Source organism: Sarcophilus harrisii, chromosome 3 (genome assembly GCF_902635505.1).
Source record: "Sarcophilus harrisii chromosome 3, mSarHar1.11, whole genome shotgun sequence".
Lineage (NCBI taxonomy): Eukaryota > Metazoa > Chordata > Mammalia > Dasyuromorphia > Dasyuridae > Sarcophilus > Sarcophilus harrisii.
The window spans coordinates 480284693-480303133 of NC_045428.1; positions in this window are offsets into that span (position 1 = coordinate 480284693).

Below are 18441 nucleotides of genomic sequence, written 5' to 3' on the forward strand. Positions count from 1 at the left end.
ATCATCATCAAGAACAATAAAACACATTTAAGCACTAACTAATCATGCATAACTTTGGACTCAATGCAGTCATGGTCACTGAGAGATAGACTACCTCACCCTGTAGAGCATTACTATCTAAAACAAATGATGCTGACTTCAATTAATAGAATAAAGATAGCAAAATAATTAAATCAATAAGTGATTTGACTGTAAGCTATTTACATTATACATGATTCAAGAAAAATGCATTTAGAAAGAAGTGATTCCACTTATCTGGCAATGCTGGGGTTCTTGCTGTAATTGAGTGCAAGCAGTTCTTGTTGCTAGCCCTCTGGATGTCATTGTGTTTACTACTACTTTAAGAGTGCATACATTCTAGGAATCGAAGTTAGCAGGTAAATCTGCTCCAATATCCCGTCTCTGGGAGATAATTCTTTATCCTGCATCTCTTTATAATACAACCAAGTACTATTCCCATCCATCTCCCTGACTGTAACAAGGTTCCATTAGTACCCCAAAGGAGTCCATAGTATATTTTGTATTTTGTCTTTAGTTTGGAAACTATCATTGTAATAGACTGACAGTCCCTGGGGTTCTAATAAGAAAATAAACTTATTCTAGAATAGTAAGAATTAAATGAAGAAATTGGAAATTCTAAGAGACTTAGTTACATATATTATTGACATGTATGATTTAGAGATTTGACAAATATTATTTTAGAGATTTGATCTGAACCAAAGAAGGTACTTCAAACCAGAAAGAATTATACTAAATTTGAGTTAGTTAATATTTTTTGTTTGTATCTCCACCTAATTTACATGTCAAGCTGGAAAGGATCTTAGACCAACGTTATCTGGAAAATTTAACATATATAGATAAAGAAACTGAGACCTTTAAGATGTTAAGCAATGAAAACGTGTATTACATGTTGAATAGTAGAATCTGTAGTGTAGATTAAACAAAGAAATATATGCAATAGTCTCTGCCCTCTGAAAGTTTATACTTCAGGTGGGGAGATATATTTCAAGAATTTAGCTAAAAATACATGGCATTATATAAATAAATAATCATATATATGTATATAGACACATATGTACATGTGTATAAAATGTATATACAAATATGAATATGCATAAAATTTTTGATATGGATATAGATATTTAGAAAATACAGATCTGAATATAAGAATAGATAAGTTAAATAGAGATAGACATAATGAGTACAATATGCAAACTGAAGGGGAAACTATTTTAAAAGCTAGTGACTGAATCAAACGTTATAGGGCAGGTAGGATTAAAATTGAATTTAAAGAGCAAAATTTGAACCATTAACAAAAAAGAGACCTATTTTAGAGCCAGTGAGTAAACTAGTTTAGACAGATCAGCAAGTTAATGTTAGGGGATAGTGATAAAATGAATGCTGCTTTAAACTTGAATAATCATTTTAATTTTTAATACTGAAGTAAAATAATATATATGTATATATGTGTATATATACATACACACATATACATATGTATATGTGTATATATATATATATATATATATATATATATATATATATATATATAAAATATGGCCTTATATATCCACACATATATATACAGTACGAACAGTATCTTTTTTTTTCCATTGTCAAAAAGAATGGAGAATTTTATTTAATCAATGAAGGCAGTTTCCACTGTGATAGACCACAGTTTTTGCAGTTGTTTATCCTAGCTCTGATTATTCTACATTTTCCTTTAATTTTAATTCTTTGGATTATTTTTTTCTCTCTCATATCATATATCTTTTATTTTTTATTAAAACATTTTAGTTGCAAAACATTTACATGGGCAATTGTTCAACATTGACCCTTGCAAAACTTTCTGTTCCAAATTTTCCCCTCTCTCCCCTTAATCCCTTCTCTAGATGGCATATAGTCCAATACCTGTTAAATATATTAAAATATATGTTAAATCATATATATATATATATATACATACATACATACACACACACACACACACACATGGTTATACAGTTATCTTGCTGCAAAAGAAAAATTGGATCAAGAAGGAAAAAGAAACTGAGAAAGAAAACAAAATGCAAGCAAATAACAACAGAAAGAGTGAAAACACTATGTTGTGGTCCACACTCCATTCCCACAGAACTCTCTCTGGGTGTAGATGGCTCTCTTCATCACTGAACAATTGGAACTGGTTGTAATTATCTTATTGTTGAAGAGAGCCATGTCCATCAATATTAATCTTCATATTGTCTTGTTGTTGCCATGTATGATGATCTCCTGGTTCTGCTCATTTCATTTAGCATCAGTCCATGTAAATCTCTCCAAGCCTCTCTATATTCATCCTGCTGGTCATTTCTTATAGAACAAAATCATTCAATAATATTTATATACTACAATTTACCCAGCCATTCTCCAATTGATGGGCATCCACTCAGTTTCTAGTTTCTTGCCAGTACAAAAAGGGCTACCACAAACATTTTTGCACAAGTGGATCTCTTTCCTTCTGTTAAAATCTCTTTGAGGTATAGGCTCTGTAGAAACACTGCTGAATCAAAGGGTATGCATAGTTTGATAGCTTTTTGACCCTAGTTTTCAATTGCTCTCCAAAATGGGATTGGATCCATTCACAGTTCCACCAACAATATATCAATGTCCCAGTGTTCCCATATCCCCTCCAACATTGGTCATTATTTTTTCCTGTCATTTTGGGCAATCTGAGAGGTGTGTAGTGGTATCTATCATTTCCTCCATTGAGGCAACTCCTCTATTGGTGAAGATCACTAATATGGCCTAGTTTTAAGGGTCATCTGAAAGTGGTTAAAACATTCATTGCCCTCATAGCCAAATTGGTGACAAGCCTGAAAAAGAACAGCAAATGAGAGGATTAATATGTGGAGTAGCTGAGTAAAATAAAAATTTGGTTTTAGTTCCTGGTTCTTCACTTGACCTGCTACTTGACCTTGTGTCTTACACTTTTCCCCCCATGAATAATATTGAAAAAAAATCATATCTGCAGTCAGCTCCTACAGAAGCTTTGAGGACTGATAAGTTAATACCTATGAATCTTCAAATACAGAAAATGTGATGTAAATGCAAGATACAACTTCAAATTGTATTCCTTTTTCATTCTTCCTTCCTTTCAGTCTTCTGGGCCTCAACCAATTGAAATAAAGCTGGGACTGAATCGGCTAGAGATCATTAAAGTAAAGGGATTGTCCAACAGTGGCAACAATAGCCTAGAATCTTCTTCCTTTCTTCTTACACTGAATCCTGTGCTTTGGGTTTCTGAAATAGAGGGCAAAAGAGACATGTCAGAGTTGGAAGATAGCCCATTATCTTTTCAGAAAGCTTGAATTTTATTGGGGATGTCATAAGGAAACTGGATACTTGTTACAGGTTTTCCTATTTTTTCCTAAGGTCATAGAATCATGGATTTAAAGCTGAAAGAGAAACTGTCTAGACAACGCCCGTCATTTGGCAGATTAAAAAAAATTAAGACTTAGAAAGTCATACAAGTAATAAAAAAGTAAATATTGGACTCTAGAACCCAAGACATCTGACTACAAATCCAGTACTCTTTCCATTATACCACATTATCAATTTACCCTGTCAAAAATCTATAAAAACCATAAATGAAAATCATTCTTTTTACAGACCCATAGCCAAGTACTGATAGAACTCAGGGCTAAAACCCAGTGCCCCGAATTCTTGGTCTAACACTTTTTCCCATAATATCACAGCTGTTTCTGCTTTTAAAGTTTTAAGGAAAATGATGAATATGCATGTCACAATTTCATTTTCTTCCCCATTGTCATATACCTGCAAAACTTATTAGTAATAATGGCAAATATTTAGCAAAATATTAGCAAAGAGAGGGGGATAAGCTTTCATATAATGCCTATCAAGTACCAGGCATGATATAAAATGTTTTTACAAATATTATCTCATTTGATCCCCACAACCACCCTAATTTTTTTAAAAGTACTATTTTTATTTTGCCCATTTTTACATGAGGAAACTGAGGTAAACAGAAAATAAGTGACTGTGCAGGGTCAGCTCACACAACTTGTTAGTGTCTGAGCCTGGATTTGAACTCAGGTCTCCTTAGCTCCAGTACCAGTGTTCTATCAAAAAAAAAAAAAAATCCTTTCAAATCTCTTTAAAATAATTCCACAAAAAATCAACAACAAAGGCGAGGTTGGAACATCTGCTGCTAAAATGTTTTGTATTTATCAAGACATTTAAAGGAAGGAACTAAAAATAACAAACTTTTTTGGAAAAGCAACATAATGTTAAATATAGACATCTCCACATAATAGACCTAAAATTACTAGTTTTATTTCCCAACAATTGCAATTCTCACTTCATTTTTTTCTTCTCCTTTCCGTCTTTGTAACCAATGAACCATTTCAAGCCACATGTTTTCAACCTCAGTAAATATTATAATGTATGTACAGAGTATGTGGTGCCCACTGCAAAATCTTCTGATGTGCAATTTTCCAATTTTGTCATTGTGTCATCAATCTTGATCCATATTAAAGGTCACCATTCAATTACAACTAAATAACTTACATTTATACATATAAGCATTTCAATATTTCATGACTTCTAAATTTGTGAAGAATTTAGCTGTATCATTTTTTTCTAAAGGAAAACATAAATCTTGTTCATAATATCAAAATCATGGAAGAGCTATTTCAAAGTATGACCATCCTATCCATCACCTTGATCCTCAATCTCACCCTCATCCTATTCCTGTCCATCCATCTTTAACTCCCTCTCCACCCCACCAACCCCATATCATTCTCAAGGAAATACAAGTTTAGAATGAACTTAAGTTTTTTTACAAATAATATAAGAGTCATATTTCCCAAGGGATTAGCTATAAAAGGACAAGGAGTATATGCATATTTGATACTATGGAAAGAAAAGTGGATTTGAAGCAGAGAAAAGGGATTTGAATAAATCACTTATGTGAATCCACCACTTTTTACTCATGTGATCTATCAGAGTGACTGCTCTTCAATTTATCATCTGAAAGAATTGCCTGGGAACACTAATAGGAAAAGGCATATGCCCAAGGTTTCACATAACTTGAGCACATTATTTCCTAAATTTTCTGAAGCTGACTCTCTACCCACTAACTGTACTGCTTTTAATGGAGAATGGGTTAGAAAAGTAGAGGCCTTGTACTAGAATAGTTAATAAATTGTTCTTTATTAATTTCTTTTTCTGTCATGCTAGAAAACATCCAAGGAGTGGAGAATTCAGAAGCAAATATCAAGATGGTAGGTCCAAGCTCTTTTAAGAGTACTACCTCAAAATCTTGAAAGGTTCTTTACATTTCAGAGATTCTCTAAGGAAAGGGTTGACTGATGCAAAGATTGCTGTGAATAGGAGTCAACATACCATCAATAAAATAGCCTTAGGGAATCATTGTTTTTAAACAGAACATCATAACCATAAACCTACTGGGTCTCTGGTTGACTGGTCATTGTCCTTCATACTCCAAGAGGAACAAAATGACATCATTATATTACAGTTGAGTTACAGTGTGTCCAATAGTGGTTGATAAGACTAATATGAGCTTGGAACACTCTGCCATGGGTCAAATACAAATGATCTTTATGAACATTTGGGGTGGCTACTCTGCCCATCTCACATTTCTTCTGAGCTAATTCAATTCTATTTTGCTCATAGAGCACAATACCTTCTCTGATGAAGGCATGCCATCCTGGGTGGTCTAGTTCCCATATCTCCTGTATCATATGATCAATTCTAAAGTTAAGAAAGAACTTAAACATGTCTTTGTTGCACTTTTTTGTTTCACCATCTGGTGAGTTCTTGCCTTGTGTGAATTTTCCATAAGATAGTCTTTTTGATAAGCATACATTTGGGCATTTAAACAATGTAGTGAGCGCTCTCTGCAACAGAGTTTGAATGTTTAGGAGTTTAATTTGAAAAAGGACCTCAGTGTCTGGTATCTTATGCTGCCAGATAATCTTAAAACAATGCACATTTTAGACAGGGTAAATAATCTATCATCAAATAATAATCAAAAAGTAATCTATCATCAAAACATTTATAGATCTAATTAAAACTTAAGTTGTTAAAAGAAAGGGCTATTTTTTAAGGAATTTTAGAGTCTGAGCTCAATTCAATTCTTATATAAGTCAACTTGTTACCTGAGCAGAAAGACCTTACACTACCCTCTTCCTTCTACTACAAAAATTATTTAAGGTGGCATTTTGTGATTTCTTTTATTCAAAACTTTATTAAAGCTGATTTTTGTTATGAAATATAAGATATACTACAAAAATTAGATATAGGACTTTAGCCAGAAAAAGATAGCTCCAATTCCAAATGAAGTCTAACGAGTATCAAGGTTACACGCTGATATAAACACACATCACCTTTCACCTGGTCTATTGAAATATCCTCCCAATAGAGAATCATGTTTTGCCTCATTCTAAACCCTTTACCACACTGCCAAAACTGCCAAAACAATAGTTATAAAGCACGGGTATATTTGGTCCATCATGCTCAATAAATTCCAGTGGTTATCTTTTAACCATATAATCAAATTTGAATCTCCCTGTTTGTCACATTAAGGCTTCAAATGGTTATCATGCATTACATTCTGTGGTCCACCCAAGCTGGCCTTCTTATTGTTCTTCACACACAACCCTGCATCTTCTATCTCTCTTCTTTTGTATAAATTTCCTTCCATCCTTATATGTGCTCCCTCCTTACCTCTACCATTTAGAATGTTTAATCTCCCTCTGTAATTAGAAATCCAATATTCATCTTCTGCCTGAAACCTTTTTGATAAAAATCCTCACTTGCTTGTTTCTCCCCCTGTCCTGAAAAAATGGTTATTATTTAATTATTTTCCACTCATGTCTGACTCTTTGTTGACTTCATTCAGATTTTTCTTGGCAAAGTTACCAGTGATTTCACAAACTGAGGAAAACGGAGTTCAAGTACTTACCCAGGATTCCAGGATTACATATCCAGTAAGAATCTGAGGCTGGATTTCAACTCAGGTTTTCCTGACTCTAGACCTAACTCTATGCACTTTGCATATATATATATATATATATATATATATATATATATATATATATGTGTGTGTGTGTGTGTGTGTGTAGTGTAGTGTATATGTGTATATATACATATATATCCCATATGTGTGTACAAATATTGTATACATATCTATTACATTATAGTACAATATAGGAAAGTTACTTGACATCAGAGACTGTTTTATTTTAGTATCTACAACAGTAAATATATTGCCTGGCAGATAAGAGATATTTAATCAAAACTTGATGATTGATTGATAGTATCTATGAAAAAAGCTATGGCCTAAGTAAGGGATAATTAAAGCAAATTAAAGATAAATGTCTATGGACTTTTAACAGTGGGTTCTAATACTTTTTGGAGTTATGACACCTTACTATTATTTTCTTGCTTTGTTCTCTTACCCAAAATTACTATAAAATGGCATAGTATTTTAAAAGGAAAATTTAATAAATTTGTCTTGTTTTAGAAATTTATAACAGATTGAATAGACCAAAATAGTTATCAGTAATTCAATTTCACTTTGCAAGAAAGTATTCATTTGAGTGATTTAGGGATCTTTGGTTATAATTTGCTGTTTATTTATTTTATCTTTTTGAATAAGGGAATAAATGATATTTGTTATATTTGCCAAAGATCCATATTTTGGAGAGAGAAATAACATGGTACATATCAAAATCAGCATCCAAAGAGACCTAGAAATGTTTAATACTTAGGTTCAAAAAATCAACTTCAAGATTTTAATATTAAACAGCATGTCTCAATAGCTATCCATTTGGAGAGAGACCAAAGGCCTTGCTTGGTTGACATATTATATTACTGACTCATATAGGTTTCATCAGCCATGAAAAGCTCCTCGGCCTTAGGTTACATTAAGAAATTAATAGCTTCCTGGAATAAAGAGATGATGGCACAGCTACCTTGGTCCAACCATATCTGTAAAATGGCAGACAGTTCTAGATGCCATGTTTTAGGGACTGCATTGATGAAATTGATGAATAAACAGAAGAAGTAAACTATAGTGATAAATATGAGAAATGATTGCAGGAACTGGGGATAGATATCATTGAAAAAAATTTTTAATCCTAGACAACTAAGTATTTGGAATGCTGTCATGTGGACAAGGGGCAAAACAATTTACTAGTGGTAATATGTGGAAATTCTAAAGAGACAAATTTAGAGTTGATGTCAAGAAAAAAGCAAACAAAACTCTTTCTAACAATAAGAACAATCCTTTAATTTACCCTTGCTTGAGTTCTTTAAACAGGGGCCAGCTGACCACTTATTAGGCATAATACAAACAAGGTAGTTTCTAGACACTAACTAAGGAATTCTGTGATAGTGAGCTAAAAGGATCCTTAGTTGTCATCTTTTCCAACCCCACCAGTAGCAGGGATAAGAGCTTTGATCCTGGAGGCAGGGAAACCTGAGTTCAAATCTTGCCTCATTTATTTACTAGCCATGTGATATTGGGCAACTCACTTCATCTCTTACTGGCTCAGTTCCATCAACCATAAAATAGAAAAAATAATAATCTATCTCATAGGATTGTTGTGAAGATCAAATGAAGCAATATTTGTAAATTGATTAGAATAATGCCTGATTCATAGTAAATCTTAATAAAAAATTCAACAAAGACATTTTATTCACCACAGTGCCTGATGTAAAGTACCTTCCCAAATTTCCTGTTTTTCACATGAGGAAACTGAAGCCCAGAGAGGCTATGTGCACTGTCCAAAGTCCCTGAGGAATATGTAACAAAACTAGGTTTTAAACATAGGATTGTCTCCCTATTCTAAGTTATAACATATTGATTCCTAGAAACATTCAGTGCTGCAAAGATAAAGCTTCACTTTCTCTCCCCTCCTTCTGTTTTTCTGTCTGTTTCCTTGTGTGTGTGTGTGTGTGTGTGTGTGTGTGTGTGTGTGTGTGTTTCTCTGTCTCTGTTTTATTATGTTTCTATTTCTCTATCTCTGTCCCTCTCTGTCTCATCTCCCTCTCTCCCCTATATCTCTATCTCTGTGCCTGTCTCTCTGTTTCTCTGCCTCTCTCTGTCTCTCTCTGTTTATATGCGTGTGCATATACTATTTACGCTGAATTCTGGGAGACGGGCTATAGTATAATAATATAATGTAGTATAATATAGTGTGGTAAACTAGAAAAAGCCAAAGAGCCCACAGTTTTCATCTTAACTATGTTACTGGCCTTGATGAAGTTACTTCACTTCTTGGTTCCTTAGTTTTCTCATCTGTCAAATGATAGATTGGAATTAGATTATCTTTTATGTCTAAATCCAATAAAAATAGTCCTAGCTATGGAATCAGAAGAGCTGGATATGGCTCTCATACCTTTTTTCTGAAAAATCAATTAATTTCTCCATGCTGAAGTTAAGCACCTAGTATGTACAAGGGATTTGCATCAGGTGCTGGGACTATCAAGGCAAACATGAAGAAAGCCCTATTTTATAGATATGGTGAGGTTAAAGGATAAATTCAAAAATTCTAATAAAACTATGTTCCCTTTATGAATTAATTTTCTTTGATGATTTTTCAGTTTTCCAGAAGCTAATAAATTAATTTGCTCTTTCAAATTGCTGCTATGTCAAATGCTTTTTAAATGGTCATTTTAAGTTTCAAATATAAGAAAGAGATTCATATACATCTGTCTGAAATATAATCAGAGATAAGTCTCCAGGAAAGCTCATGATGACTTCCTTGTGCTTAGCAGCAAGTATGTACAAGGAGAAAAATACAACAGAAAGACATTTTGTTCAGCACACTAGCTGATGAAAGATACTTTCCACATGTTCTGTTTTTCTTCCTAGGAAAAAGGATTTTGTAAGTCTGCTTCCTGCTGATATTAATTGACATAATACAACTGCAAATACCAAATAGCCCAAAGACATTTAGGTTGCTTTTCCTCTAAGTAGGATATAGTCGTTTGGCTTAATTTGGAAAGTGTCTGTATTGAGTATTGCCCGCAGCAAATGTGTAGGAAGGAATGAATTTTTTTCTCTTCCCAGTTTCCTTTGCTCATTTTCAGGTGTGAGCTGATTAACTTGCTATTAGACATCCTATGTAGCCTCTGCCTATTATCATTGCTCTCAATAATTCATCAAAATATGTTGGGAAATAGTTCTGATCTGTGTGTCATTTGGAGATTTTTTTTTTTCTGAAAGAAGTTGGACATTTACATTCTCCTCTGATGTGTTGTTTTTTTAAATATAAACACGACATTGCTCTGTAATCAAGTGAAACTGTTTCTGATCTTTCTTCTAGTGGGCAAACACCATTAAAAGGTTACCATTTACATAAGATCTATCCACTGTGTTAACCTTTGCAGACCAGACATTGACTCCTAGAACTTTGCTTTCTGTCATTATATTTGAAACAATTTTGAATTTCTGACAAAAATATACTGTATTTTAGAGATAATAGTGGTTTGGGAGTTAGAACCTGGGATTGAAGTCACCCATAATATGGTATTGGTAAAACAAGAAATATAATTCAATTCTCTGGGCATTTACTGAGTAACTACCATGTGGCAGATACTAAATTTGGCACTAGGGATGTAAAGACAAAAATGAAAAGTCCCCTGCCCTTTAGAAGCTTATAGTCTCCTAGATTTAAAGTCAAATTTTGTATTTGAATCACTGGAGTCATTTTGTCCAACTCCCTCATTTTGCAGGTGTGGAAAGTAAGACCCAGAGATAGGAAGGGAGTTGACCAACTCCACAATAGGAATAATCTTCAATGATGGAATTTTAACTCAGATCTACTGATCTGGAGGCCATATCTTTTACATTATATTCTGTTGATCACAACCTAATTTTGATAGGTATAACTTATATGTATTTGTGCATGTAATTTCATCTCATTAGTAAAAGAAGGAGACAAACTAAATATTCCCTGAAATCTCTTGTCTTTTATTATCGTGCACACTGTTAACTATGTGACCTTATATGAGCCATTTTATTTTCTTGGACCTAAGTTTCTTTATTTGCAAAATGAAAGAATGTGGCAGAATAATTGTTGTAATTGAACAAGATAGTCAATGTCCTGAATAGATCTGATCTTTGAGTCAAGAGCTCAAACCCTGCTGCCCACTGAAAGGCAAGCAACTTAGACTTGGACAGCTTTATTTTTTTCAAATATAAAATGAATATAATAAAAGCATCTATTTCACAGATTTGTTTTGATGTTCAAGAAAGCAAATATATATAAATAACTTTATAAACCTGAAAGTACAATGTAAATGTTAGCTATTCTACTTTAGTACTAGCAAAGAAAAGCAAAAATAAAAAAAAGGCAAATATGCAAACCTAGTTATTGCCAATTTTGTTATTTATCATATTTTAAATGTCAAATTTCAGTTATGTTCTTCATGTTTATGCCAGAAAAAGTACAAAGAATTTGAATCTTGATGCTTATAGATGCACAGTAGAAAAGAGCACTGGTTATAAGGTCAGCAGACATGGGTTCAAATTTTAAGCTTTTAACTTTTGTGACTTCAGTGAAATCATTTAATTTCTCTAGATATTTTTTGTCCATTTGTAAAATGAGTTGAACAAAGTTGAACTTTTGGTGCCATCCATCTCTACATCTATGATCTCATGAACTACTTGTAAGACAATCATTTCTTCTCTCTAGGCCTCAGTTTCTCCATGTGTTAAATGATAGGAAGTAGACTAGATGATTTTTAAAATTCTTTTCTTTTTAAACATACTATGATCCAGTTAGTTAAAATGAACTATTCAAAGTAATGATACTAGTTAGGATGTCAAATTCAGGTGATAAAGCCCAACATTTCTTTATAAAGTTGTAATCATTCAAGATATTAATATTCTAGAGAGCACTCCAAGATTTACCCTCCAGCAATTATAGATATGGGCAAGTGATCTGGGTCACATAGTTTGCTTAGGTTCGGAACAGCAATATTTTGAAAATGAGTCTGTGCTGAATAAAAGCATTCCTTAGAGCTGTTACTGGTAAATATACAAAGGATGTTCTCTGCCTCAGAGATAAATCTAAATCAGAAAAGGAACTCTTCCACAGAGGGAAGATTTGATCAGAGCTTTCATATGAGCATGTATTTCCATTTCTCTTTCCTTCTCAATGTGCTCTCATTGTTTTCTTCTTAAGTTAGCAGACAGGAAAGTATCCTCAGGCAACAGTAAGGCCACTCTCCCTGGTTCCTGCTAAGCATGCTGGTGTGGGGACAGCTATGCCGCCAGACTCTCAGCCTCCTCCTTCCTTTTATCCCTCATCCAGTCTTTCAGACCTCTATGGAGTCCCTCACCAACTTTGTGTCCATTAGGCAAATTACATAAGTGCCCTACTGTCCCAAAATAAGTCACAGAACATTGCAAAAAGGCTAAGGTGACAGGGCTAAGTGATGTTTAATTTATTTTGAAGATTTTCTTTTTACACTTTGGAGATGCTATTCTATTATAGGTCCAGGTTAAGGAAAAGAGTTGTCAACTGACTGAACCCTGAGAAATCATAAAGCATTGTTTGAGAATTCTTGCAGTTTTTTCCCCTTGACATTTAGATGCACCAGGTTTTTTTTTTTTTTTTAATTTAATTTTTTTTAATCCAGAGTCAGCATTGTCAGATAAGAAGGATAAATTTTCCTCATTAAAGGATTTCTGAAATTCAGTTAAAATGTTGGCTTGCTTTTTAAATAATCTGATCAAAGTGACTTAATTAGTTATTGTAAGAATAGGCAAGGATGGGAGAATGAGAGAAACACTGTGCATATCAAATGTGCCCAATCTGTTAGCTCACCTTATCTCATCAAAGAAGATTCAAATCACGTTTGACAATTCTTGACAATTTCCAATTAGAAATAAGTGTAAATAAGATTATCTCTTTCTATCGTCTCTAAACACCAGAAAATATCCTTCTCAGGATGGATTTGTATCATAACATTAAAAGTAGATGAATCCCTTGCTCCCAGATACAGAAAAGAGACACATTACAGGAGTCCTGTTTTTTGTTTTATTCATTTCATTGCTTTCAATACACAGCATAATATAAAGTAGTGTAGTGAGAAGAGGATGGGATTAGTAGTTAGACAACTTGGTTTTCCTTCCTCACATCACTGCTTCTTTGAGGGTTCTGGAGGTCATGATAGTCCTTGGAAACACAGAATAAACAACTGGTATGAGACATAATGCACTGTACTGTCCTGTCTAAATCTGTTTTCTTCTTGTAAAATGGACTAAATTATCTGTAAAATTCCTTCAAGCTCTTGATCTTAGGATTCAAATAATTTTTCAGTGATTAATTGAATTTAAAAGTTGCTATTTTTTCTAAGACTGAAGTGATCTAATTAGGTTTGGGTTGCATACTTTAGAAGTGATACTACAAACTAAAACATTTTGAAGTTAAGCATGTTAGCAAGGAAAGCCATTTTATCACACACCCCTATCATGTCATAGGAGGAAAGGTTAGATGAGGAAGTATAGTTTATTAGAAAAGAAATTAGGAGTGAGGTAGACATATTTAGATGCCTTAATATTTGGAGGTTTATCATGTGAAAATGAGACTAAAAATATTGTGCTTAGCTTTGTAGAGCAGAACTAGGACAAATAGGGGAAAGTTAAAAAAATGTTCTTTTTTTAAGTAAACAAAATAAATAATTTCTCAATAAAACAATTCTCTAAATGGAATAGTCTATTTTGAAGGAGTTTCAGTTGTGCAAGTGTTTTGTTTTTGTTGTTGATGTTGTTTGTTTTTGTTAGTTTGTTTAGTTGTGATTGCTATTACTGATTGTCTTCTAAGTAATGGTATATGTGGATGATTATTTACTAGAATGTTATGGAGGGATATAGGCATCAGATAATTCATACTGTAAACTGTCATGTGAGGTTTTGTAGCATCTCCCATCCCTTTTCCTAATAATCTTCTGCTGGGAACTATTTTATAGGGTTGTGGCTGTTACTGTTCCTATTGCTGTTATTCCATGGGTTTCTGTAACCAAAGAATTTACAGCAAGTGAGCAACCTGTTAGTAACTGGTCTCTCTGATGATAGCTAAAGTGATTCTCAGAAAGCAGTTTTAGCTTTTTGCCACGATCATACTAAATCAAAACAAAACAAAAGAAAAACTTTTCCAGCATGAGTATGTGATAAACAGGAAGGTCCTTCAAGAAGTCAGTCCAACTTTAATGCTGCAATGAGATACTAGAGAAGGACTGTGTAGTGGGAGAACAAAGTACATATTTACTATGTAACTAAATTAAAGCTCTTTAGGCATGTGGTGGAGAGCTAGGAATGGCAATATAATATAATGAAAGGCACCCTAAGTCAGGTGCTTGTGAAGGAGAAAAGAGAAGGGAATACCCAATTTTTAATGGCCTACAATGTACTAGGAAGTTTGCTATCTCATTTAGTCTTCAAAATAACCCTGTGACATAAATTCTCTCATTATTCCCATTTTACTTTTGAGAAAACTGAAGCAGAAAATAGTTACATGACTTGTCCAGGGTAATACAATTAGTGCCTGAGGCTGGAATTGAGTTCAGGCCTTTTAACTTCAGTTCTAGTGCTCTCTCTACTATGCTCATTGCCTTGGAACTGTACTCCTGGTTCTGTCACCAACTATGTATAAGACTTTTTTTTTTTTAATTTAATAGCCTTTTATTTACAGGATATAAACATGGGTAACTTTACAGCATTAACAATTGCCAAACCTCTTGTTCCAATTTTTCACCTCTTACCGCCCCCCCCCATCCCCTCCCCTAGATGGCAGGATGACCAGTAGATGTTAAATATATTAAAATATAAATTAGATACTATGTATAAGACTTTAAGAAAAGCACTTAATGCTAATCTTCAGTGTCTTTATGTGTAAAATGAGAGGTTTGAATTACATTATCCCTGTGATATAGAAATGATAGGAATAATAAGACTACAAAATGAGATTCACATAAGATGATTCATACGAACTTTTCTCTCCCTTTATTGATTACATTAGGAAATTAGGCCAAAGTGTCTTTACTAAAACACTTGGATGGGGGACTGCAAAAATTTTATTCTTCTTATATGTAGTATTGTCCTAATTTTATTCTAAGTGATGTCTCAGGGGGTATTAGAGAATTCAGAACTGGATAGCAGAACCTTCTGATGATTCTTCAAAATGTAACTTTTATTATAATAAGAATATAAATTACACAAACACACACTTTTATGTGTTTTTGTGTGTGTATATATTAGAAAAAAAAAATATATATATATATATATATTTGTGTGTGTTTATATATACACTTATGTGCATATGTATGTGTTGTTTGGTTGTTTAAGTCATATCCAACTCTTTGTGACTCCATTTGGGATTTTCTTGGAAAAAATTCAAGAATGATTTGTCATTCCTTCTCCAGTTCATTTGATAAATGAGAAAGCTGACGTAAATAGGGTTAAGTGTCTTGCCCGGGAGGCAGTTAGTATGTATCAGATGCCAGATTTGAACTGAAGAAAATAAGTAATTCTATCTACTGTGCTGATACCTATAGACATACATATATAATATACCTTAAATAGACATACAGTATTATAATATTTTAAATTTTGAAGCTATTACCCAAAATGCTGAGTAAATGATATTGAATATTAATATTAGGAGATCCTAAAGAAGAAATTTAATAGATAAATGTAGTTAATGGAGTATGTACTTTGAAGGCAGAAGACCTGTATTCATGTTCTACTTCTGAATATATAACTGAGATTCTTTGGTTAGCCAATTAACACTTCTGTGCCCCATAAATTATAGAACTATAGATGAGTGACTGATTTGTATTAATGGAGGGAAATTACATACTATTCATACTGTACTACACAGCACAAACAAAAGTACTCATACATACCTCGGAAATAATATTTTTATTCATAGCTCTAATACCTATGGTAGTAAAAACATAGAAACAAAGCAGGTACCCACAAATGGAGAATAACTGAAGAAATCATGTCATATGGAATGAGAGAAATAATTCATTTTGGACCCTTGTTCTATTCTAATCAGTATTAATCAATTTGATAGGCTCATATCAAAGTTATGTATATAAGGCCCCAGAACTGTGAGTTGCAGATTCTATGTTCACTTATTTAACTTTAGAAAGTTAACTAAAGACCTTCCACTCTTATTTTGTCTTGTGATGATTACCAAGCTCAGTTAAGCAGAGGTGACAGCTATATGGAATGCCCCCCAAAAATATTTCTGTACCTCTGGATAAATCACTTGACCATAGAAGCAGATGACTATATTATTACCACTTAGATCACTGTGATAGCGTTTACCATTTCCACTTACCAAAATTAAAGAGAAGCTTGTCCATCTAATGTGGAGATACTTCTTGCTTAACTGAACTTGTGACCCTGTTGACATATTACTTTTTCAATGGAATTATTCTATATTTGGTAAAGCTGTTCCAGAATTATAGGGCATCTAGCAATACAAAAATATGGCCCTGCCAAAGAAGAACTTGAGTACATTATTGAATGCAAAATTGATAATTTTGAGTATATTAAGTTAAACAGGTTTTATACAAACAAAACCAATGCAGACAAAATTAGAAGGGAAGTAATAAACTGGGGAAAAATTCTTTACATTTAACAATTCTGTTAAAGGCCTCATTTCTAAAATATATAGAGAATTGACTCAAATATATTCTCTAATTGATAAATGGTGAGAGGATATAAACAGAGAGTTTTTTTCAGATGAAGAAATTACAACCATTTGTACTCCTTTGAAAAGGTGTTCTAAATCATATTGATCAGAGAAATTCAAATTAAAACAACTCTGAGGTACCACTACACACTTTTCAGATTGGCTAAATAAAATGACAGGAAAAAATAATGATGAATGTTGGAGGGAATGTGAGAAAGTGGGACACTAATACATTATTGGTGGAGTTGTGAACTGGTCCAACCATTCTAGAGAGCAATTTGGAACTACATCCAAAGGGTTATCAAAATGTGCATACCCTTTGATCCAACAGTGTTACTATTGGGCTTATATCCCAAAGAGATCTTAAAGGAGGGAAAGGGACCCACATGTACAAAAATGTTTGTGGCAGCCCTTTTGGTAGTGGCAATAAATGGGAAACTGAATGGATGCCCATCAGTTGGAGAATGACTGAATAAGTTATGATATATGAATGTTATGGAATATTATTGATCTGTAAGAAAAGACTAGCAGGATGATTTCAGAGAGGCCTGGAGAGACTTACATGAACTGATGCTAAGTGAAATGAGCAGAAGCAGGAGATCATTGTACATAACAACAGCAAGATTATATACTATGATCAGTTCCAATGGACATGACTTTCATCGACAGTGAGGTGATTCAGACAAGTTTAAATGGTTTTGTGATGAAGAGATTCAGAGAGATTACAGTAAGAAATGAATGTGAACCACAACATAGTATGTTCCCTCTTTTGTTGTTGTTTGCTTGCATTTTGTTTTCTTTCTTATTTTTTTCCCTTTTGGATCTGATTTTTCTTGTGCACCATGATATTTGTGGAAATATGTAGATAGGAAATGCACATGTTTAACATATATTGGATCACTTGTTGACTGGGGGAGAGGGTGGAGACAAAGAAGAAGAAAAAATAGAACACAAAGTTTGTTGGGGTGAATGTCAAAAATTATTCATGTATGTATTTTGAAAATTAAAAGCTTTAATTAAAAAAAAAAGCAGGGCCCACAAAGAAGGAGGCATCCCAGATCATGAGAAAAATCTAAGGTTCACTTCATTTGAAGAGACCATGGACTCTTTAATAAAGTGCCATTGTCTCAGACCTCTGCTTCAGTCTCTCTTATTGTAGGTGGAATAATTTTAATTTCCATAGGCTGCAATGAAATATTGTTGAATGATAACAAATTAATGATATGAGAAATTCAGAGAAACATAGAAAGATTTATATGAACTAATGCAGAGTGAACAAGTGAGAAATAGAACAATGCACACAACTATAATAATAGAAACTGAAACAATGCTTTAAAAAAATAGCAACAACAAAACAACAAACCAGGTTAATTTAGATGGTTGATTTTCTTCCTGGAGAATGTATGATGAAACATATTTTTTCCCCTTAATAGAAAGGAAGAAACTTAAGGAGTGAAAAGTTGTTTATATTGTCAGGATAATTCTGTTAAATTTTCTTTATTTTACTTTGTTACAGGAGTAACATTTACATGGGACTTGCACTGTGGCTAGGACTATGTAAGCATTTTATAATTATTGTCTCATTTGATCCTTGAAACGATCCTGGAAGGTAGGTAACATTATTATTTCCATTTTACAGATAAGGAAATTGAGAGGTGATTTGACCAACTTCAAACAACTAGAAATTATCTGAGGTCAGATT